The 24,870-nt window shown below is 45.8% G+C and overlaps 1 pseudogene; it reads right to left on the reverse strand.

Moving 5' to 3' along the window:
- Positions 1–2,025: 2,025 nt before the first annotated feature.
- Positions 2,026–6,598, reverse strand: LOC149356365 (uncharacterized; annotated as a pseudogene).
- Positions 6,599–24,870: the final 18,272 nt, after the last annotated feature.

The raw sequence follows: 24,870 nt of genomic DNA on the forward strand, positions 1-24,870 counted from the left end.
GGCTGTCGTCGGTGCTTCACACAGCGGCAGGCCGTCGGCTTCAACTTTTACCGCATGGGTGGTTTCCTGGCTCGTCGCCACGGTAGTAAAGCTGCGCAAACTGCGCAGCAGCAAGGACGGTGGTTGGCAGCGACAACGCGTTTATTCATGAGAGCAGCACTTAAATACCCTCGCGTGCTCAAAGGGTACCGCCGGGTAGAGGGGGAATGCGATATCAGTCCAATAAGGGGTGTGCGCTCGCAGCAGCTTTGCTGGCGAGAAAACAACAAATACAACAGTTACCATGTTGTAATTATTATCGCACAGATTTGTTTCTGGTTCCTGATTACATCCACCAAGTTCGGTAGGCACGTGAAGTTTAACTGCAGTGCCAATCTATTTTAAAATTTGCAGTTACTGTGGCCTTAGTTCAGGTAATTTGAATGGGAAACACTGCCTTTTCTAATGCTGAATTCCAATGGCAGATCGAGACCGCTCCGTCGGATCGCGTACGGAGCGCGTCGGAGCGCGTAGATTTGCCACCTCCCAGTTTGCGATTGGAATGCCAGTGATCCCTCGGGAGCGCGACGCCAGCGCCGCAGCGGCGACCGCGGAAACTAGGCGCGCCGGCGGAGCGGACGCCCTGCTAGCTTCGTGTTCGAATGCGACAGGAGTTGCGCGAGGCGCGATCTCCGCGTTGACAGACGCCGTCTCGGCGAAACAAAAAGGAGGTAGTACGAAGGCCGTAATGTAAAACCAAAACCAAAGCGTATGTACAGGATGGTCCACTCTCCGTGAACACGCGAGTATGCGGCCGCGGTCTTCGGAGAGCCGGTGAGCCTGTCCCTACCGTTCACGAAAGAAGTGGCGGATGACGCGCAGGCAATTTGCTCGCTGCTCGATTTTCCAGCCTTGCGACTGCGAGACGCAAGCCGCTGAACCAATCAGCGAGACAGTCGAGCTTTCGGCAACGACGCCGCCCGCGGACACGCCGAGCGACTAACTGCGCTACCCCCCGGCCAACGTTTCTCCCTGGCTGCCGTAGTCGTCGCTAAGCCTAACTGTTTTTCATCGATGCCGCAGCTGAGGGCGCTTCGGAATTGGCCAGCGCTGTAGTAAAGGTGCTACTCGCGTCACCGTTTTACTGTGTTCCTCGTCTCATAATAAAATAAAGACATGATCGATTTCTGCGACGCCTCCAACAGCGGAGCTAGCAGACAGCAGGCCAGCCGCACTGGGCATCAGGAAGAAATTTGCTTGTATCGCAGTTATCACTTCTACCAGCAACTCGGTATTGGCCAGCGATCCTCAAAAATGATTCATTTGTTACATTCCTATACTCCAGGGCTTGTTATGAACGCGAACAAAGAATATTAGCGCATTTTTCTGACGCCGGCGGCAGGCATATACAGGCCGGCAGCTTCACACTCGCTGTCCGTTTCAGACGAATCTTCACTGCTGGACTCTGAGCTTTCAGTGCCCGAGTCGGAACTGTCACTTCCATGAAGCAAAATTAGTGCCGCACGGCTCGAAGCAAGATCATTGCCGTCCACTGTTGACTGGAAAGTGCCCGTCTGTCCCGGCTCGCCCGGCTCACCACGTAGCGACGACAGGAACGAAGCGGCTGCTGCCGGTCGCGACCGGAAGCAGACGCGGCGGAAAAGAAAACGTCACGCGAGGTTCCGGTCAAATCCGCCGATTTCGGCAGATCAAGAATCGCTGCTCCACGGAGCGATCCGGGATTTCCGCCTGATCCCGATCTGCCATTGGAACATACAACTCGCGCTCCCATTTTACCATTGGAATACGACTGATCCAAACCGAGCAGAAAAACTTGATCCCGATCTGCCATTGGAATTCACCATAAGTCGCGAACATCCTCCGCACACCGTCATTAACAAAATTTTATAGGTTCGTTTTGGCTGTGGGGAATTTTATGCAAGGATTTCTTTTGGTACTCGAGCCTTTCAGCTCAGCCTTCTATTTATTAAGAATAAACTAACTGCATGCATGAAAATAAAACGTGAACAGTATTTCCCGGTCAGATTATAACAGAGTAGGGAGCATATGCTCGGCCCAAACAGTACGAGCTTTTTCTAAAAGAGGCTTAAAGAGGTTCCTTCTATATGTGACCTCCACAACTGCGAAGTGGTGGGGCCAGGACACTAAAAAATGGCGTATGCTTTTCCTACAAACGTGCATCTGTGTCTACACTTGTGTAAAATATGTGTGGTGATCCAAAAGTGCCACTGGCACTCAAATATGAGGCCTCAGTGCTTGGTGGAGGGTCTTCTTGAGAGACCAAGGACACTTGACCTCCAGTAGGCCCACACCATGGCAACTGCAGTGCCACAGACCATCAGGGGTTGCACCAAGGAAGGGAGCCTGAGGAAAAATATAGCGGAGGTAAATTCATGCACCACATAAAATGAATTAAGTTCCTTACAAAGCCACCAACTGAATGTGAAGTGAACAGCAACATACATCTGGATCAATCACAAAGCCGATTTCATGGAGCTCGAAGTTGTGATGACGGGCTTTCATGAACTCCGCGTACTGCTCGTCGGCCACCTTCTCTTTATCTGCACTCCATCTGACAGCCTCAATGTTGAGGGGGGGCCGACGCTGCAGGACGCTCTCCAAAAGGCCCTGGACATTTTTGCCTGCCTTCAGTGTCGGGATCTGAAAAAAAAAGACGCAGCCCTTTTGCTTCACTCGCTCGTATGCTGGCACAATAAGCAAGTAGTTACAAGTACAAAAATGAATTCTCACCCAGTGCATGGTAGTGGCAGTGAACCTTCCATACCTGGCTTCATACCACAACGGAGACTCGGTCGTTAGCCTCGTGGCTTTCTCTATTCTTTCAATTTCACTCAATGGAAGAAACATGTCTTAAAAGAATTATTCCTTTGTGCACCGTGTGTTTTAGCATTCCTGGGTGAAAAGTCAGTTAAGCATAATTTTTTGCCACTCAAAACATGCTGACTATATTCTAAAGTTGGACATTTCATTTTGACTCAAAGAAATATTGTGCAAAATATATCACAGTTGCAGCGCTCATTGCCCATGTTGATGGAATGTTCAGTGACATATATGCCAACTAGCTTTCATGCGCCAGCTGATTAACTCAGAGCTAGACGTGCAGGCCTAAAAAAGTGCCTACTCTGCCTTGGCAAGAAAATGGCAGCGCCCTTTTTTTCACTATTTTCTTTTAAGTGCATATGCACACATTTCACTTGTTTGAGCTATCCGCCTTATAGCATTTCAGTGAGTTCTGCTATTATTACTGCTTCTATTGATAACCCTATTCATTTTTGCTTCTTTTTTACATCTTGCGCTGCAATTGAATTCGCTTTAGTTTGAGATCCAGGGTCATGTACTCACTTTTCGCAATGACCACAAAAGACACTTGAAATTATAGGATACACTGTTTTTCCGAAAGAGTAGGTACAGGGTCTTCCATTGCTAGCTTGAACTTGCAAGGGGTGCGGCAGCACTCTTTGGACGGCCAGTGCGTCCGGCATGGCCATGCATCAAAGCAAAGTGGCACAGATGTAAAAGGACCTTGAGCTGGTGCTTCTTGTCGCATGCCACTTTGCTTTTATGCACATGTGAAATGGACTTACTGGCGCTCTTAAGAGCGGAGCCATGCCGTTCGCATGCTCAATATAGAAGTGGACGCCCCAGTACGTTGATTTAAAACTTAGCCGCTAGTAGTAGCTACCCTATGCAGTATAGAAACTCGCATATCAAGAAAGAAATGTATAAACGCAAGCAATAGCAGAACATGTACTATCGCGCTCAATATGAGTTGCAACGCGTGGTCATCGACCGGGGCTCGTTCCGTGGTGTGCCTCCTCCAAACAGTCGCTGGGAATTCTGGGAGAAACTGCTGTTCCAGGAAACAACAGCACCCCCGCTCTGGAAAAAGTTTCTCCCAGAATTCCGAGCGACTGTTTGGAGGAGGCACACCACGGAACGAGCCCCGGTCGATGACCGCGCGTTGCAACTCATATTGAGCAAGATAGTACATCCTGGGTTGATCCTGTACTGTTACTGAAGTATGCATGACAGTGGCAACAAGAATTTTCCATTCAGCAAACACGTAACAAAACATACTAATGCATGCAAACTCCGGATTTGTGCAAATGTGCTCTCATGAAGACAGATCATGGCACTCAAACATGAGAAATGTATGAAGATGGCTGTTCATTTACCTTAAAAACGTGTACATTTCTTCATCCGCTGAAGCTGAGTGTGTGTCCTCTGAATTTACCTTCGGAATGTTTCTCAGAACTACAGCGCTTGAGCTTGCCTTCCTCAGGCGCTGAAATATTTGAATGTCCTTTGTGTCCTAGGTCCGAGAGGTGTGTCTGGCTTCCGACGCTAGCTTTTGAGCCTTCTTGCTTGGCTTGCTCAAGTTGAGCTGGTCAACTGGGACTATGGTGGCCTAAAATATAACACAATTATGCACAATAATAATTTAGTGCAGGTGTTACGTGCTCCAAGAAACCTTTCTCATGCAAGCATTAAATTTACCTTTTTGGACACAGCTGCACCCCAAGCACATGGCTGCGAGGTGCACGCCACATCGGCATTGCCACGATCCGCTGCCTCTAGTACAAACACTAGTGCAGCAACGTGGCTTCACACCTCACCTAGCCTGCATGACAATGCACTTGATGATCACTCTGACATAAGAAGGATTTAGAGGAAGACGTCAGCTTACCCAGGCCTGCCAGTATTGGTCATGATGTGTCGTTCACACACACCCAAGTATCATGGCCTTTCGCAGCAACGGTTTGCGAAGGCATGACCCTGGCGCGCACAAAACTGATTTTCACATCAGCTGGCCTCCACAGCCGACACTTTCGGACCAGTTCTGCACACGAAGGATAGTGAATAACACCAGAAAATTCACAAATATGCTTTTAATCTCAATGTTCTCATCCAAAGGCACAGCGAGGGCAAAAAATGAAATACGTGAAATATCCATCGTTTAAGGCGAACGGTACTTTTTGACCTAAACCGTTATATCAACATGAGATATGAACTTCTCTGATAACAGCCTGGTCTCCGGAGTTTAGCGTGTAGAATGTGACCTGCAGTGCGAAAGCTACCAAGGAAGGTTCCAGATTAAATTAGAACACGCGCAATTTTCAACGTGTCCACGTACAGCGCAGCACGCGATGCGTGCGTTGCCACCGCTGCTCTGAGGCTGAAGACATGCCGCTACTGCGCTACCGCAGCGATTCAACTAGAAGAAATTGTTGAAAGGTACCATTGCGGGAATACGGAAGTGTTCTTTTTATTTTATGATATGCGGCAGTTAAAACCGACAGCGATGCACAAAGGTACAGAATGGATACAAACGCCAGACAACGTGGCGATTTAAACCGTCTAAAACAAGGGACTACACAGCCATGCTGTCGCTACGGCAAGTTGGCGTTGCTACCTTTGCCGTGCTAACCTACACTTATTTGCCGTGCGGACTTAAGTACCATGCGATGGTGCTATTAAAGTACTGTGCGGAATGCTTCGTGCGCGGCATGTTGGGCGGTCTGCGCGCTCTGTTAGTTTACGCGCGGCGCGAGAAGACACATGGGCCACTTACCTGACTCAAAGTAGTTGTAAGCTTCCAGGGCTTTGTAATTTTGAACGCTTTCTGCAGTGAATTTGCTTGGTGGAAGAACCTAAGGTTATCTATATTAATAGGAAGCGCACTACTGCACCGCCTATTTCTCTATTAGTGGTTGAACAATAAAAACGCGAAAAAAAAACTCTGCGTTAAATTTCTCCCTTGCTACTTTCACTCCCTCTTTCAACCTTTCTCTCAAAACGGGATTCTATGTGTACCTTGAGCTACAGTTAATTGGCCTTTGATTCGCTCTTAAGTAACTAATTTTCATAATGCCTGTCTGGAAGTCTACAGCGCCGCTTGGTCTGTCACCTGCTCGCCTTCTCCTTGTATGTGTCTGCTGTGTGAAACGCTGTCCACTTGTTATTCATATCTCGGGCTCGTTGTGCGCAGAAGTCCAAAGAAATCCTGATCCACAAGACCCTAGATCACAAGCCTATCGTAGGGTTCTACTGGTACTTGGAGGATGAAAACAACGTATGCATCGTCCTTGACATGTGCTGCAAGCGGGTATGAAGAGCTTCATTTGTTCGGCGTTCAGTCCACTATTGTCGAGAGTGTTTAGACCTTTCGGCTGGGTGGGTTTCTATCTTAAATGTAGTGGCGCAAGTACACATGCCGAAAGAAAAATTGGAAGTGGCAGTTAAGCTCTGCCTTAAATATAAGATGCGATAGCGTTAATGGGTACTTCCCATATAAGCATAATGGGTCATTCTCGACTTACATTCACGAATCACTGGGAGTCTTCAGACCACTCCTGGCACTGGGGTGCAGCGGTTAAGCGGCGCGCCACTGCTCTGCGATGACAGGTGCTGCTGCGTGTGGGCCTTGTGCGAACTAGGTTACTCTTCTCGAGTAACCTCTCGAGAGCAGTCAGAAATTAAGTCACCGTCTACGGTGGTCACTTTGCTCACTGTCTAGCAGGCAGGTTGTAATGGCGTTACCGGGTCAAATGACCTAGGTGGCCCACCTAAGCTCCATCTCCGGAGATTTCTCGCTCACAATTCCGACAGTGACAACGCGGGATCTTCTGCAGAAGGGGGCCTTATGGCTCTGGCGTTAGAAAGTACACACGCACGTGTGTGTTGTTGCTGCAATTTAGTGGAGCAAATAATTGATTGCAGCGAAAAAATTCTATTGCTTACTTCAGTACCATGTGCTAACTCGTTAACTTGGTTGTTGCAGTAAGCAGTCATTCATAGCCGAATGTCTCCACTGCAGGGCTTCGCGGGTCTAGTTAGGCTGCTTTGCGTGATTCTTTTTCCAGTCACTCATGGAAATGCTTAGGCGCCGGAACAAGCTCACAGAGGCCGAAGCGCGATACGTCCTGCGTCAGATTCTGCTCGCCTGCCGATACCTCGAGGAGCCGCAGATCATCCACAGGGACCTCAGCTGGGAAACGTGCTGCTCAACAAACGGGTGGAGCTCAAGGTAGCAGACTTCCGTCTAGCCGTCGGCATAAACTTTGAGGGCGAGGCCAAGAAGACCCTTTGCGGAACGCCCAACTACATCGCTCCGGAGGTCCTCTCGAAAAAGCGGCACAATTTCAAGGTCGCCATCTAGTCGTTCGGGTGCATCCTGTATGTTTTCTACATCACCGCGCCTGCCCAGTGCTTCATAAATACTGCGTAGTACCAGTGAAGCAATTTCCAGACGAAAATTTTAAAACTAGATGCACTTCTAGCGGATAATTTTTTAGTTGACCCTATGCGCAAGTTGTATTGCATTGTAAATGCCTTAGCATATGTCTTAAGTACTTTCGTACTATGCTGAGCATAGACTATTTATTTATTTATTTGAGAATACTGCAGGCCACTGCTTGGCCCAAGCAGGAGTGAACCTACATTGTTACATAACCAAAAGAATGAAATTATACAATATTAGCAGCACACGGATACCAAAAGAATACACTTATACAATATTAGCAGCACACGGGAGCATTTTCATGACATATATTTGAACAGTTGTTTTGGGTTCTCACAGGCACTACCACACGAAATTTCGGGAGCCAACTTAACCATTTGACGGAATTTTCTCATAATACTCTTTCATATTTTCAGCCGGTTTACACAAGGGAAAATTCTACTTTAGCAGAAGAAATGCTTCAAGTACACAAGGACCTATGAAGGCTTACATGTGGGCGTGAAGTATAAGGAGCTTAGCTAAAGCGGATATCTTTCGAAGACTAGAAATATGTCACGGATATCTAAACTGCGCCGACTACGAAAGGAAAAAGAAGTCTAGTGTAGACTTCGTAGGATAATGAGCGGTGATAGAGTGCGTTATCCACATAACGCGGATTCTATATCCAAAGCAAGCTGAACACATCGCTAGAGTTCACTGCACAAAGCCTTAAATACAGAAAGCATGGACGCGGCGGCACCGTCGTGACTATGTCACCCAACGTACTGTTGTATGTGCAGGTGTTCTTCGCGAGCATCAACGTCGTTTTCTGAGGAACAACCGCTATATGGGACGATGGTCGCTCTCAGCTTCGCAGCAGCGGCAACGCTTCTCCGGGCTTCCGCACGGACAGCGATTACACCGGCCATTCATGGAAAACCGCACCACGCTGCCGCCGCCGCCGCCGCCACACGTGGATACCGCCTACTGCGCGCACATCTCGAGCACGATGAAAACGGGAACCGCCCACAGCAGGGCTCGGCTGCTGCCTATAAATGAGAGCTCGACGACGACCTGCTTCAGTGGACACGGCGGCACCGTGGTGACTATGTCACCCAACGTACCGTTGTATGTGCAGGTTAGTCATTCGAAATATGGCTTCTATAGCGACGATCTCTGTCTGATAGCCACACCTTGTGCTACGCTGCTTCTTGGAGTGTTTCTCGTTGGTGGGCTAGTTACTGAAATTATCCGGCGATGTAGAGAAAAATCCCGGTCCAGTGACAGAAGAATTGTTCACAGAACTAATCCAGAATCAAAAGGAGATCCTGTCAAAACTCACTGAGGTCCAGGTTAATCAGGCTTTCTCTGAAACAAGAACGCTTGAAATGCAAGGTCGCCTTCTTGCAATTGAAAGGAAACTAGAAACCTTGGATGGTACTCAGAGCAGGCTCGCAAACATTGAAACGGTTGTTGACAAGTGGAATGATGGTATGTCCCGCCTTGCTAAACAGGTTGATGAACTAGATAATCGTTCTCGAAGAAATAATTTGATTATTAGAGGTGTAATTGAAGACGAAAATGAAAACGAAGTGACATTGATGAAGAAAGTGACAGAAGAAATTTGTAGCGATATCCTTAAGGTGAGTGTATGTTCCATTGAAAGAATCCACAGGCTTGGCAGGTATTCACCCGAAGGAAATCGCCCGATTATCTTGAGTTGGGGACAATAGGGACAAAGTAAAAATTTTGAGTAATTGTTCTAAACTTAAAGATTCAGGAATATGCATTAGTGAAGATTACTTCAAACGAGTAGTGGAAATTAGGAAAAAGCTTTGGGATTCAAGTGCAGAAGAAAAAAAAAGATAGCCGTAAGGGCAAACTTGTTTTCGATAAACTAAAACTGAACAACGTGCTTTATGGCTGGAACGAAGTTAAGAATGAGATATACAGAATTGCCAGCACCACCGGAAGTGGCAACAAGTGACACGAACAAAGCAAGAAGAATGAGTTTAAGATAGTGAATATAAATGCACGGAGCATATTAAACAAATCCGACTCACTGGAAGTAATAGCTATGGAACATGAACCTGACGTTATTGTTATAACGGAGACATGACTGCAAAAGAATATAAAGGACGCCGAGTTCGTGCCAGCTGGATATAAAGCATTCAGAAAGGACCGAGAAGGAAGAGGTGGTTGCGTAGCCATACTGGTCAAGCAAAATGTTTTGTGTACAGTCCTGCATCAATCGGGCGATAATGAAGCGGTATGGATCAAAACTGAGCTTACCGATCGAACCGCTTATATTGGAGGGGTATATAGACCACCAAATTCCTCACTTGACGTATTTACCAATATAAGGGAATTTATGGAAATAAATATTAGAAGAGGGGACGGAGTAATTCTCCTAGGCGATTTTAATTTACCGGGAATTAATTGGAGCTCCTACCCACCCGGGGAGATGGATGTGGCAAGCTCTGAACAACTTTTGGACTTGGTATTATGTTATGATTTAGTGCAAATAGTAACCGAATTCACAAGACTGCGTGATACAACATCATCTATTCTTGATTTAATTTTTGTGTCTCATGGCTTAATAAGGTTCTTGACAGATTGTCATGTTGACGGATTACCAGATCATAAAATGGCAATAGCTTGATTTAATGTCACCATCTATCTCATCATCTGAACCAATAAGAGAGGTTTTGAATTTTCAGTTCGCAGATGATGTCAGTGTGCTAGATTATCTAGAATAATCTATTTTGATGAATTCACGTACCTCTATCGCTCAGAACTGGGCACTGATGCTTTGTGGAGTTTCTTTTCCAAGGCCGTAACCCATTGTATCGAGCACTTTATACCAAAGAATAAAAAGAAGAGGAGGCACAGCCATCCATGGAGTAACAGAGATTATCCATTCGAAAAGGAAAATTCAGCGGAAACGAAAAGCATGTTCCCAAAATTGCAATGTGGGCGACACAGCTTGTATTCACCGCATGAGAAATGACTTGAAACGCCAAATTAGAGAGTCAAAAAACCGTTTTTTTTTAATGTTGAACTGAGGAAGTTTCTTTGCGAGGCACCGGCGAAATTTTGGAGGTATGTTAATCCATCAACCAAGCAACACTGTTCAAATGCTGAGGTTAACACTCAAGAAAGCACTGAACAATTCAACCTTCAGTTTTTCTCTGTTTTTACGAAGGATGATGGCACGTTGCTAGGCCATTATGACTTCTCTACCCGTCCTCCCATTTCAGATACTGTGATAACCAAAGAAGGTGTTCTGAACCTGTTACTCAATATTAACACAAAAAAAGCTCCGGACCAGATGGTATACCTAATGAATTTTTAGTCAGGTATGCTGAGTGGGTGTCCAAGTTCCTTACGAAAGCATTTATTTCCTCTGTTAGCAATGGTTACTTCCCTTCCGCATGGAAACTAGCCAGATTAGTGCCAATCCATAAAACCGGCAACACTCAGACTTTAGCAGTTACAGACCAATTTCTCTCACGAGTACGTGTTCTAAGCTACTAGAACACATCATGACCAAACACTTATCGAACTATTTAGAAACGTATAACTTATCACCACTACAGCATGGTTTCCGTAAAGGTTTGTCTACGATTACAGAGTTAGTTGAGCTAGTTCATGATATTTCACAAACGATTAATTCCCGCGGACAGATGGACTTAATTTACCTAGATTTCGCCAAAGCTTTTGATAGTTTCCCACCCTAAACTTCTGCTTAAAATCAATACTATGTTTAAAAATCCCAAACTAACGACAGGGTTTACTTCGTATTTAGAGTGCCGCCACCAGTACGTTGAAATAGAGGGACATACGTCCAGCTTATTACCGGTTTTATCTGGTGTACCACAGGGCAGTGTACTTGGACCGCTTTTATTTCTTATTTTTATTAATGACTTGCCAAGCCTTCTTTCTGCCCCTGTAAGATTATTCGCCGACGACTGTGTCATTTACAACAGAATAAATTCTCCCAGTGATCAAATTAACATACAACACAGCCTAGATAACATTACTAAATGGTGCGATGACTGGCAAATGATCATTAACCCCTCGAAATCTGTTTGCATGTCTACCACTATGAAGAAAACTACCTTAGAGTTTCGTTACCGTATTCTTGATAATGTGCTCGGAAGGGTAGGTGAACAGAAGTATTTGGGACTAATATTTACAAGCGACTTTAGATGGAATAGGGACGTAGAGGAAACATGCAATAAGGCTAATAAAGTGCTGTGGAGTCTGAGGCGCAACTTACATAGTACAACTCCTGAAATTAAAAACTTGGTTTATAGAACAGTAGTTAGACCTATAATTGAATACCCTGAAATTGTCTGGCATCCTCACACGCAAAAAAACTAACAAACTAGAAAGGATTTAGAGGTTAGCCGCTCGATTCATATTTAATAAATATCGCCGAGTTCACTCCGCCTCAGTGCTGTGCCACCTTGCAGACCTTCCCAAGTTAGAATTAAGGACCAAATTCGACAGGCTCAAGTTTCTGTTCCTTATTATAAGTAACGGAATTAAAATCAATAGGACCGATTATTTCGACATTCGTTGTAATGAATCATCTAGACATCGCCATAGCATGTATATTCCCCCGCCAGTAACTCGTAACGATGAATTTAAATATAGTTTCTTCCCCAGAGCAATAAAAGAATGGAACATGCTTCCCGATTCCGTAGTTCAGTCTTCTTCGCTCAGTGCATTTTTGGTTAATTTAGACTTTCATTTATTCCGGGAGCGCGGTGTGCTAACATGACTGGGTTAAGTCCGTGTATTGTGTTTCGTGTCTTTATATAGTGTTTTACTGTGTAGCTGCTCTTGAGTGTGCGTGATTATGTTTTTTGTTGCTCTCTTCTACAATGTAATAGGGCGCTGTGTACACTTCTCTCGTCCTCTTTAATGACTTGTTACGTGTACAATGTGCTTTATGACAGATTTGTTGGTATTTTCGCTTTCTTTTTTTTCCCACTACTCCTGTAATAACCCTTCAGTAGGGTTAACAGTGTCAATAAATAAACAAACAAACAAGAAAAAACCCAACACACTAGTGATATCATTATCTAGTGTCTAAGAAAGCTGCTTCTTTGATTAATAAGTGAAGAGACGGTTCGCTCAAGCATCCACCTCCTATGCGGTTGATGATAAAAGGTTCATACATCTGTCTTCCTTTGTATCTGGCTGCTATACGTGCGCAGCACTCTGCACTGCCCGAAATGATGAATGCAACCACATGCAGTCACGTGTTTGGGACTAGCAACAGCTTTGCTATTCTTCAAGTCATTTGCATGCTCTCTTCATCTATCGTTAATCCAACGACCGGTCTGCCCGACGTAACTGGCAGCGCACGAAGAGGGATTTCATAGATCAGTTTTCTTTTCCATTCCACATGATGTGTCACGGGCTTTGTGTTACATTCAACCCGTTTTTTTTCTGACGGCCGTTTAGTTTTTTACACAACGAGCTCAGTTTGCTGGGAGCTGAGAAGACGAGACGTACTCCGCCACGACCCACTATCTTTTTTAGCCGATGGCTAGCACCATGCGGATATGAAATGCAAGCTATATTTACGCAACTATGTTCGAAAGGTTTGGAGGGATCTCGTCGACGCTTCTCTTTGGAAGGCTGGTAGCACCCGCTGCTGATGGTGTCCGTAGGGTAGCCCACAGCACTAAGCCTTTTAGCTTGCGTCTGAACACTTTCAAAAATGTGGTGGTGGCACGACCTCTCGAGCGCATTCCTGAAGGTACTAACAGCTTCTCCTCATTTTACCACCTTGTAGTGGGCAGAGGAAATGGCAAAAACCCTTCGGTGATCGTGGGGTATATAACCAGCATCGGTACGACTCCTCGAAGGAGAGCTTAGTGTTTAGTAGCTGAAGTTCGTTTTCGTCGGGCACTTCTCTGGTGACCTCAGACTCTTCCAAAGTGCCTGAAAACAGGGACTAAAGGGCCTCGACGTGTTGTAAGAAGCCAGCGATTGACACCTTGCAAACTATCAAATAGTCACCAGCATAGCGATGAACTCGCACAACATAGCTCACTTGAAGGGCATATTCAAGTCTTCTGTCAGCTCCTGCTAACACCAGGTCACTCAGCACAGGCGCAATGCAGGATCCAATACATACACCTTTTTGCTGCACGTACAGGCGCGGAGAAAAGTAAACGGAGCACGCAACTGTCTTGGAATATTTTTCACGCGTCACCTAATTGAAATTTACAGCAGTGGTACGAGCATGCTGGTAGCGGAGGTTGGTGGGCTTTGTTGTAAACCAACAACGCTTCTTCATTACCAATGGAGAAAGCGTGATTGCACTTCGAACGGAATAGCGTGCTCCGTTTACTTATGGCCGCGCCTGTACAACTCTCCCTCAAACTCAACGAAGGTGGAGCGCAACTAAAAGGGTAACAGCTCCAAAAAGGTCCCTGTGTTGACGCTGCATGCTTTCTGGAACCGAATAGCTCTTTGTTCGTCAGTGCATTCTCTGACGATGTCACACAAGGTGTCATGCGGCAAGGAATAATACATGCCCTTAAGGTCTATTGGAAAGGCGCTTACTCCTTCTGGAGCATTTCTTCCGAGAAAATCTGTGACCTCACGTGCACTATGAACTAGAAAAGGATCGTCCACCTTAAGTCAGCTAATGATCGTTGCAAAATTAGGTCGACAGAATGCTTGCAGGTGCCGCGCTCGGCAACTATTACCCTGATGGGGCAGAGTGTTTTGTGTGTTTTAGCGGAGCAGAAAGCCGCCAAGCTTATCGCATCAGAATTTTTCACAGATCCAGCCAGCGTGTATAACTGAAGTGCGCCGCATCGCTTCTTGGCCTCGCTCTTGACCTTTTTAACGTTCAAATTTTTCAAAACACGAAAGTTTCCCACAATAGCATCACGTGCTTTTTGATTTTAGGTGTCAGGCTCCATCACAACAAAACCGACTTCCTTGTCCGACAAAACTGGCCTGAGATCCAGTTGAACTAACTTGAGGCTTCATTTCCGTGCCGCGTTCAGACATGAAGCGTTTATCATCCGCTGCAGAGGAGGTGGATGCTTGAGCGAACTGTCTGTTCACTTAAGAATGAAAGCAGTTTTCTTAGATACTAGCAAATGATATCACTAGTGTGTTGCGTATTTTATTGTACATGCTTTCTTTATTTAATGTTTCTAGAAACGAAACGCACACAGTTGCAAGTCAGCGCTGTGTCTGTGTTCTCACTTTCTGTAGTCCCGTGTTTTCGCGCTGTTTCGTTCCAGCATCATTGGTCACTGCGGTACTGTCCTATGCAGGTACACAATGCTTTTAGGAAACCCTCCGTTCGCGGCTTGCATTGTGGAGGAAACTTGCGCCTGCATGAAAAAAAAAAAACAGATACAGCGCATCCCCACGATGAGCTCCGAAGCACGTGCCCTCATCCGGAGCATCCTCCAAACAGAGCCAAAAAGAGACCTAGCTTCAAGGTGATCCTGAGGGATGGTTCCATTACATCCCGTAGGTATTTCAATGTGCATTGTGATTGCAGGGATAGTTTCCGCTGGACTGAGCATCACTTCGGCCATAAATGTAGAACTACTAAATATTAGGGCGCTTTAGTGCTTAATAGGTGGTAGGTGCATTCTGGCAGCCCGGTTCCCAATATTAAGTCAACCGAGAATTAGTTCTTGAAGGGGTATAGAGAACTTTTACTGCCAATGGAAGAGAGCAATGTCAGTATATTAGGAGCATCTGGAGGAGCATAGAAATATACTAAAACACTTCGATTAAGCATACGCCACACCGTATGAGGAACGATATACAGCAAACTATAACGAATGAGTGGGAGAAGTCGAAAAAGTCAAGGTTGTATAAGTACAAACGCCGGATGATGCCCGCAGCCTATTCCATGCTACGGGCGTGGGCAGTTTGGAGCATCGTTGATCGTATTGTTGTCTGGCCCCGACGCGTCGATTGCCACAATAACACCAGAGCGGAAATCGGAAGGCGACTTTGTGCTGTACCTTCATACAATGTATTAGTTTATGACTTCATCTGTCTGAAAGATATTACCTCTAACATGAAGCTCTGTGTTCAAGAAAGAAGATTACACGCAGGAGTTCATAATCGAGCTTGTACTGCGTGTTATTACGTAAGAGCCAGGTTCGAACAGACTGAAGAAAAAACCCAATTCTAAAAATTCAGCACAGGGCGGCTAACGAAACTGAGGGTGCCGCTCCCATCAGAACTGAATGGCTCGATATTATGGCCATGACTATGTCAACAGTGAAAGTAGAAAAACTATGACGGGCCCGTATCCGGGGAAAGAGGGCAGCGTTAGCAACGTGACGAAAACGAGAGGCGTCTTTTTGTCCGATAGTGAAGATACATGGTAGCAATAGCTAAGTAATCTCGGCACACAGGTTATTTCGGCAGAGAGACAGACTCTGTTTTCTTGTTAGCGAAGGCAGAGTCTTAGTCCTCCACCAAAGCCTGAATTTCGACGTCCGCGCTAGGAAGATGGAGCTCATCGTTGCATTGTTCTTATTATTTACAGGGCTTCCTACCTCCCAACTTCCTGCCTGGTGACACCACCATGTTTTGACGCCTTTGATGCCACCAGGACCATTAACGGCCGTCGCACTCTTTCTTCTCTTTGCTCGTTCGTCGATTTTACGCCCGTATGGTATAGCAATGTCTGTCCTGCATAGGCCAGTATGCTGGCTTGCAGTGTTACTAAACAGATATCTCTATTTGGTTTAGATTTTCCGAAGATCCTTTAATATCCTTCGCAGTCGATGAAATGGTAGCCCTGGGGAAGCTTACATAGCAGGCTCTTACGAGCGCATTTGGCTTATTGTTTTCCGTGCATGAGGAATATCTGCCTGATTTCTATAGTGACACGAGCTCCCTGACACTATCGCTTTGAGGCACTAAGGAGCAGAAAGGTATTTTATGGACACCTGCCCACTTATGGACCCCTGCAACATTTCCAGACGACGACGAAGACTGCGGAAGCTTTCGAGACACCAGCCACGTATGAGCAGTCCATAAGCTTGTGGAAGCTGAAACGCAGAGTTTACGGACCCCCACACAAAGAACACAGCCGACAGCTAGGCACCAGATTTAGGCTTACAAACCAATACATACCCAAACAAAGTGCTGTACACTAAAATACGGCCCTCACAATAAAATAACAAACGTGCGCTGGGCGTAGCCATAGCTTCCCTATACCACTCAACCTGGGAGAGCTCTTTAATGACTATCACTCTCATCCATTTTATTACAATAGTGGGAGGTCGTCTCAACAAGCCCAGACCTGTTAGCATAACATCGTCAGTTGGAACGGGTTAGGGTTGCAGCGGAGGCCAACAGACTCCAGAACCAAGGAACGCAGCCAACGTGCTGAAGAGCCTCATTTCACTAACCAATCCTTTTGATATAAACAAAGTTATTAATTCATAAACTTGCAAGCTAAAAAAAACTCCACAGCCGAATGACACATCTATGCAGCCGTTTTGGATGCCAGTGCTAAACAGCTACTTCAATAGGAAGGCAGGAGTAGCTGAGCTTACCACTAATCGAAAGTGGCATTTCTTCTGCAGCAATGCTGAATCTCCGGTAGCGAAATGCAGTCCTGGGTTCAAATCAGTACCGTATTAAAGGAAGAAGCGTGATTTGGGAACAACTGCGTCTGTGCACCATCTCTTACCAAGAAAAGAGCTTGTGTTCCTTAGTACGTCCTACTAATCTGTGGCTTCTTGCTGATGCTGCCATTCTGGTATTGAGGACGTGCATGAAAGATGTGCAGGCTTCACTGAATAGAAGAGTTGGAATCGGTGCTCGTCCCTTCCTGTCTCCTTGTGTTCGTGTCATATTGCAGCGCCTCTGAAAGGACTTATATACCACAACTAGACCTATCCGCCACCGTACAGAAAGTGGCTTCAGTAAAAGCAAACAAGAGGAGGAGGTTCACTGATTTGCTTCAAGGAATTTGAAGCACACGCTGCGGCGAAAGTACGTGAAAACATGGTGGCAAATGCTCGCGGGCCATGTTTACTAAGGAAGACGAAGAAAAAGAACGCTTGGATAATCCCCCCGCGTGGGTATGTGCCATGTTTACTGAGGAGAAGAAGGCGAATGCGCCATGTTTTAAGAGGAACGCAAAGAAGAAGGCGGTGAAACAGTGTTCCAAAAGCGTTGGGCGGAGGTAACTTTTGTCGATGTCGAACCCCTTTGCTTTACGGAGTCAGCCTGAGACAGCTGGTGCTTCGAACAGCTAGAAGCGGTTCACTTGCGCACGGTCGATCCGCCGTCCTGGAAAGGTCTTCTGGCGCCAACAAGGGTGTCCCGGAAGCAATCATGGACACCCGAGCAAAGGAAGAATATCTCCGCGGCAAATTCCTGGGCACGGTAAGCATTCTGACCATCCGCAGAAAATCGATCGCGGCACCCCAGAATGAAAGCGTCCAACTTCCAGTGCCATGCCGCGTTTGTAGGTGTAACTCGGTTGTGTGATGTCATAGTGCTTCCTGGTGTCTTTTTCTAGTAAGCCGATTTTCTTGGCTGATTTCTCTGGTTGAGGGCTCGGCGGTATACTTCCTCGCACTGCACTGCACCACATCCCGTTTTGCTTCGGTGCTACTATGATCCAGCGGAAGGATTACCACTTGATTTTATTTCTTTCGACGCGTGTTGCCTGAGCGCTTCAGCAAAGTTTTAATATTTTCCCCTTGTGCAGCTTGCTGTTGGTACAAAGCGACAACAGTTTCTTTTATACCGGTTTCCAAACAATTTGTCGGAGCTCAATAGCCGTGGAATTGTCCGGTTTAGCCCAACTTTGTTTTCTAGGTTAAGAGGTGCCGAATGGTATGGTGTTACAACAGAGATAGGATGCATATTATGTACGGTACACTTACATCCACCATGATTACTATTCAAATGGTCTACTCATGATTGTCTCTGTTCGGACATGGAAATACTTACCTAAACGTGATTGCAAGCGCAACCTTCAACTTTTTCTTGCCTTCGATGTTCCCGCTAAATGTAAGCATTCCAGGATATCCTTCAGAAGTCGGTTTTTATTTCTAGCGAGGCGCTGGAAAATGCTACGAGTTCCTGGGCAAAGAGACCAATGAAGTTCTCGCAGGCAAGGTAGTTTCCAAGGCCCTACTCGTGAAACCTGGGTATAAAGCGCAGGTACGTATTTTATGTACGTGTATTTTCTGCCGCTGCGGTCATTTCGATGAAGGCAAAATGAGGTCCGTGCACTAGTTGATGTAAGTGCGACCCCAAGTGGTCGAAACTATCCGAGCCGCCGCGGTGGCTCAGTTGCTATAGTGCTCGGCTGCTGGTCCGAAAGACGCGGGTTCGATCCCGGTCGCGGCGGCTGAATTTCTTTGGAGGAGAAATTCGAGGCCCGTGTACTGTGCGATGTCAGTGCACGTTAAAGAACCCCAGGTGGTCGAAATTTCCGGAGCCCTCCACTACGGCGTCTCTCATAGCCTCAGTCGCTTTGGGACGTTAAATCCCATAAACCAAACCAAACCGAAACTATCCGGAGGTCTCCTCTAAGACGTCCCTCACAGCTGAGTCGCTTAAACACGATAATTAAACCGAACCAACCAAGCGTTACATTGCTTCTTTACAATCCTTTAATTGAAGTGTCATATGACCCACATAACAAGGATCACGTAGAGCTAAGGGACCGAAACTATCCGGAGGTCTCCTCTAAGACGTCCCTCACAGCTGAGTCGCTTAAACACGATAATTAAACCGAACCAACCAAGCGTTACATTGCTTCTTTACAATCCTTTAATTGAAGTGTCATATGACCCACATAACAAGGATCACGTAGAGCTAAGGGATATATGCCCATAGCAGTAAAGAGCTGTAAATGCTGCATTTTGGAGCAGATTGCTGACAGCCACATCGATGTGCTTTGCTTAGTACATACTGACTGTAGCACATCAGTCACTACCCCTGCGTAGCTCAAGGCGCGAATGAGGTGTCTGACCCAGTGAATCAGTTATGCGCGCTTCCTTTCCTCTCTCGACATTTGCTCACAGATGGAAAATGAGACAGGGATAAAACTTCGGTACTGGAAGCGATGAGCCCTCAGTCGGTGCCGAAGGCGGCCTTTTGGGCTCATGCTGTGACCCGGACGTGTACTTCCGGATTAAAGCCGGCCAACAGGGCCTCCAAGTTTTGCAAGCCTACAGGGTTCTGGAGTGTTCGGGTGGCTGGTCTGCGGGGCTGTCCCAAAATATGTGTTTAGATCGTGGCTCTCTGGCCAGATTTTGTGCAGTCGAGAATGAATTCGTCTAAGTTGATGTGGTTCATTCTTGCCTGATTTGGAAGAGTTGCTGTGGTTTGCAGTTGTCTCCATTTAAACTCGAGCTTTTTTGAGACCTTTTTTTGAACTCTTGTATCCCCTGGTGGGGCTCGACGAGCTCGTCCAAGGTGTGTTGTGAATTTCTCGGTGGACGCGTTGATGTGAAGCCCTTAGTCTACTTTATACGCTTGCCTGATGAGGCCATCAATCTTTTCTGTTTACCTCTTCGTTAATGGAAGATATGGGACAGCATATGGAGACAACGGTCTGCAATGCACAGCGTGAGAGTGCGTTTCAGTTTAACACAATGCTTGAACGGCTATGGCGATAGCCTAGGCCTCTCTTGGAGCGGCCAGCGAAGCTAATGTTTTCGCGCTGCTGCGGGTTCGAAAGGAAGTCACGGCATTATTTATTTCTGCAGGTATCTTATATGATTTAGATTTCGGCTTTTCAGGATTGATAGTGTAGTTGTGTTCTTGCACTAAAATCGTCTTTCCGCAGGTCGAATGGGCTGACCAATATAATACGCTAATCTTGAGGTAGTTATCTGGATTGTTTTACTTTTCTTCGCTAGACCACACCAGAGACACCTTTTTGGAGCGAGAGCTCTATCTACTATTCGGGGTAAAACTTCTAATACCGATGCGTAAGAGACGATGACCTTCTATTCCTTAACAATGTAAAGTCGAACTTAACTGCGTGCTGGTATATCCAAAGCTATGGTAGCATGACCATGAGAACATAAGACTATGGTCATTGGTGACCTGACCTTTGGCTTGACATTGACCTTGACATTTGATTTCAGATTGTGGAGACCACGCTTAAGAGAGCTTTCGCTTGAATAACTTAATTCATGCCACTTTGAAGCCCAGCCATTTTTTTCTTCTTCGGATGGCGGTTTAGTGCCCGTCGTAACGGCTTGCTTTCCTTGTGCCTTAGATAGCACCCCCGTGCACGCACACACGAACCATACACACATTTATTCGCCGCGGTTCCTCAGCGGTTACGCCGCTCGGTTGTGGAGCGCTCAGACGAGAGATTAATAGTCGACTGCAGTGGCGGCGTTTAGATGGGGGGCGAACCTCGTCTCCCGTGTGCTCAGTGATATCAGCGCACAATAAAGAACCTAAGGTTATCGCAATTAATACGAAGCGCACTACTACACCGCCTCGTTCTCTTTTAGTGGTTGAGTAAAACAAACACGAAAATAATTCTAAGTTTAATTTCTCTCTTCCTACTTTCACTCCCTCCGTCAACCCTTCTCTCATAATGGGATTCTAATTGTCCACCTTGAGCTACAGTTAGCTGGCCTTTGATTCGCTCTCAAGTAATTAATTTTCATGATGCCCGTCTGCAAGTCTTCAGTGCCGCTTAGTGTATCGCCTGCTTGCCTTTGCGCTGAACTTCTGTAATGTGTAAAACCGTGTCCACTTGTTATTCATATTTTGGGCTCGTTGTGCGCAGATATCCAAAGAAATCCTGGTCCACAAGAACCTAGATCACAAGCCTATAGAAGGGTTCTACTTCTACTTCGAGGATGAAAACAACGTATGCATCGTCCTTGACGTGTGCTGCAGGCGGGTGTGAAGAGCTTCATTTGTTTGGCATTCAGTCCATTATTGTCTAGTGTTTAGACCTTTCGGCTGGGTGGGTTTCTATCTTAAATGTAGTGGCGCAAGTACACAGGCCATACGAAGAATTGTAGGCCTCATTTTAGCTCTGCCGTACCCACAAAATGCGATAGCCTTAATGGGTAATGCCCATATATACGGAATTGGTCATTCTCCACTTATATTTACGTATCATTTGTAGTCTTCAGACCACTCCTGGCGCTGGGGTGCAGCGGTTAAGCGGCGCGCCACTGCTCTGCGATGGAAGGTGCTGCCACGTGTAGGGCTTGTACAAACTAGGTTACTCTTCCTGAGGAGCCTGTCTCGACCAGTCATTAATTTACAGCCAGCATCCACGGTGGTCAGTTTGCTCACTATCTGGCGGGCAGGTTGTAATGACGTCACCGGGTCACATGACCTAGGTGGCCCACTGAGGCTGCATCTCTGGAGATTTCTCGCTCACAATGCCGACAGTGATGATGCCGCCGAAACTTATGCAGAACGGGACCTTAAGGCTCTCGCGTTAAAAAGAACACATGCACGTGTGTGTTGTCACTGCAATGCAGTGCAGCAAATAATTGACACTAGCGAGAAAATTCCATTGCTTATTTCAGTTTCATGGGTTAACTCGTTTGCTTGGGTGTTGCAGTGAGCAGTCATTTAGAGCCAAATGTTTAAACTGCAGGGCTTCGCGGGACAAGTTACTGTTTTACTGGATTCTTTTTCCAGTCGCTCATGGAAACTTATATATTTCTGCGCAAGAAGACTCTTTGCGGAACGCCCAATTACATCGTCCGAGAAGTTCTGACGATAAAGAGACCATTTCGAGGTGAACATCTGGTCGTTCGGATGCATCCTGTAAATTTTCTACGCCACCGGGCCACTCCACTGCTTTATATTTACTGCTCAGTACTGCTCAGACGCAAATTTTCATACTAGATCTACTCTGCATAGATAATTTTAGTTGACCGTTTTGCTCAACTTATATTGGATTGTAAACGCAGCTGGAGGTGTCTCGCGTACTTTTAGAATATGTCGAGCATAGAGACTGTTGGAGCATTATCATGACATATTTTTTAACAGTTGTTCTGGGTTGTCAAGGGCACTCCCTATTGAAAAAACTCTGCGTGAGTTTGCACGAGAACAGTGATTTTTGTACGATCACGTTCATTTTGCACACGAATGCGCAGAAATTGTGCGTTACCTGTACGCATTCTGTGCGTCCTGTGTGTACATGATCGCGTACTGTGTGCTGAAAGACGTACACGCACACTCTTTGTGTGTAAAAAATCGTGGACTCTCGTGGACAACTCTCTGTGCGTGGACATCTGCGTGCTGAGAGGGGGCTTGCCGAAGCTGTGCGTGCTTATGTGCACACTGAGCAAGCTCAGTGAGGCTGCGTGTGGCCATGTGTGCGTTTGCTTGCTTAGTAGCAACTTGTCGAGACTGTAAAGGCCCATTTAGGGTGAAAGCAAACAAAGTTCGAGCATTCAGTTAATGATTACTTCTCAATAATGAGCAATAAGCTCACGTTTTGCTGTTTTATAATTTTCGTCTTGGCGTAAGTACCCATTAATCATTTTCAACTTCAGCAAACAAATAACCAAAAAATTATCTTTTAGTGCAAAATGGTTCCCTTCGAAACTGCAGGGACCTGTACATGACAACATGCACACTGAGCAAGAACTTGTCAACATTGCAAGTTCATTATAAAATAATGTAAAAAACAAGCTTCTAACGACTCTTACAGCATCCTTCAGTTCTTCCTTTAACCAATTCTGAAAGTTACAGATATCTTATAGATGCATGATGAAAGCCATCCAGAGCATTTATGTTGTCGCCCGTCATGCAGACAGCCATATTTCGAAATCAGAAGCAACACAACCATTTGTTGCTTGCACTCGAAAGGAGTCAATCAATGGAATAACTCTGAAAGGGCAACAGTGTCTGTTAGGTGCAACAAACAAGCTTGGGGATATAATCAGGTTCAATCAAACATGACGTGCAGAAAGCGAATTGTGAGCTGTAACAGGAATGTTACGAGGCAATTTCTAAAACCATTTCCAAAGTCATTAGCATAAATTTACATACACGTAAAAAAGCCATGTAAGCCTACATGAAAAGACAGTTTTGAATTCACAGTTGGTGTCAAAAGTTCAGAAATTAGTGCCCTCTCTCAATTTCAGTGACAAATCACAGATCGATTAATTAATTCCCAGTATGGCTCCAGAACAAATCCAATGAATCTCAAATGTGCGAAGTATATATACCACACATGTTGCCTGATTAGCACCAGCATTGCATGATGCATGACGAAGTATCACACTCTTCATTCTTCTTCAATCTGTTTTGAAATTTGCACTACCACAAAGACCATCTGGATGGACTATGATTCCATCATATTGCTGAGAGTCACATTTGGAGACCAAGAGCAACACAACAGTGTGCTGCACATGAGTGGATATAATGCACTGGGACAACTGTGCACAGTAAGGAACGCTTGTAAGGCGTCAGGTATTTGCTTGGGGAATGTAATCAAGTTCAGTCATGTTTCATGTGTAGAAAGGAAGATAAAAGTTGTAGCAGAACTATGAAATCCAACATCCAATACTGAACTTCCCCACGTGATCTACACACACATAAAAAGCACGAAAGGATAAGCTCAGCGGTACTGTTAAGTTTGATGCCCTTTGAGGTTTGACTTGCGCGTCTGTATGCAGCCATCAAATACCATCTTGAAGTTACCAGAATGCCCAAAACAACTTTGTTGAACTGTTCTACTCTAAACTGAAATACTTTTCCTGAAAACATTTTTTTTGCAACATGCTGTGTAGCTAATTATAAAATAAAGAAAAGAAGCTGATAAAATTTTCTCATCTCAAACGTACTGATAAGTACACAAATCTGAGTGCTTTCAAGAGAGGTGACGCACCCGGTATTCAGTGTCCAGAAGCATACATAATGCTGCAGAATCCTATAGCAAGAAAATTTCTTTTAGTTGACAAATGGCTATGTCTGGTCACAAAGTCAATACCAAGTAAGGCGCATATCCTAACCTGCAGTTACATGAAGCTGCACGTGCTTCATAGGCTGTAACTCCGCCAATAACTGCTACATATTTCCCACCTCTAGCACGAGTGCGGAATCAATATACAGCATGGAAACAGCAGTTTTGTTGCTTTAGCTTCTTTACTATGCTGTTTAGGCAAGAGACGAGTTGAAATATTTGCATGGGCAGTTCTAGATTGAAGTAACGTAAAAAACATCCGCACTCCTTTCTGCTGAAGCGACTGGTGGACCACTTTTGCATGTCGCATCTCGTATGACTTGCTAAGGGTCCAGACTGACACACGCACTTCGTCAAACCTTCACAGAAAACACTCTTCGCTTTTGCTATAAGCTCCGGCCACAGGCAGTAAGTGTCCCGTCACCGTTCACATCGCAAAAGAAGGCAGCGCTCGCAGGCGGTCAGTTTGAGCTGACAGCGACAGGCGTTGCAGGCACACCGCCGACTAAGTTTCCAAGGAAGCCACACTGTAGAAGGGCGCCGTCTTGTAATCGAAACACACCACAGAAACAATGGCCACTGTCGCTGCTTATGAGCCAGGCATTTTTGCAACGAAGTTAGCAGAGCAATAGGCCGAAAGGTTCGACTCATCAAACGACACACCGCACTGCTGACCTCA

This window comes from Amblyomma mixtum, chromosome 3, assembly GCF_055824585.1.
Source record: "Amblyomma mixtum isolate Tamu chromosome 3, ASM5582458v1, whole genome shotgun sequence".
NCBI lineage: Eukaryota > Metazoa > Arthropoda > Arachnida > Ixodida > Ixodidae > Amblyomma > Amblyomma mixtum.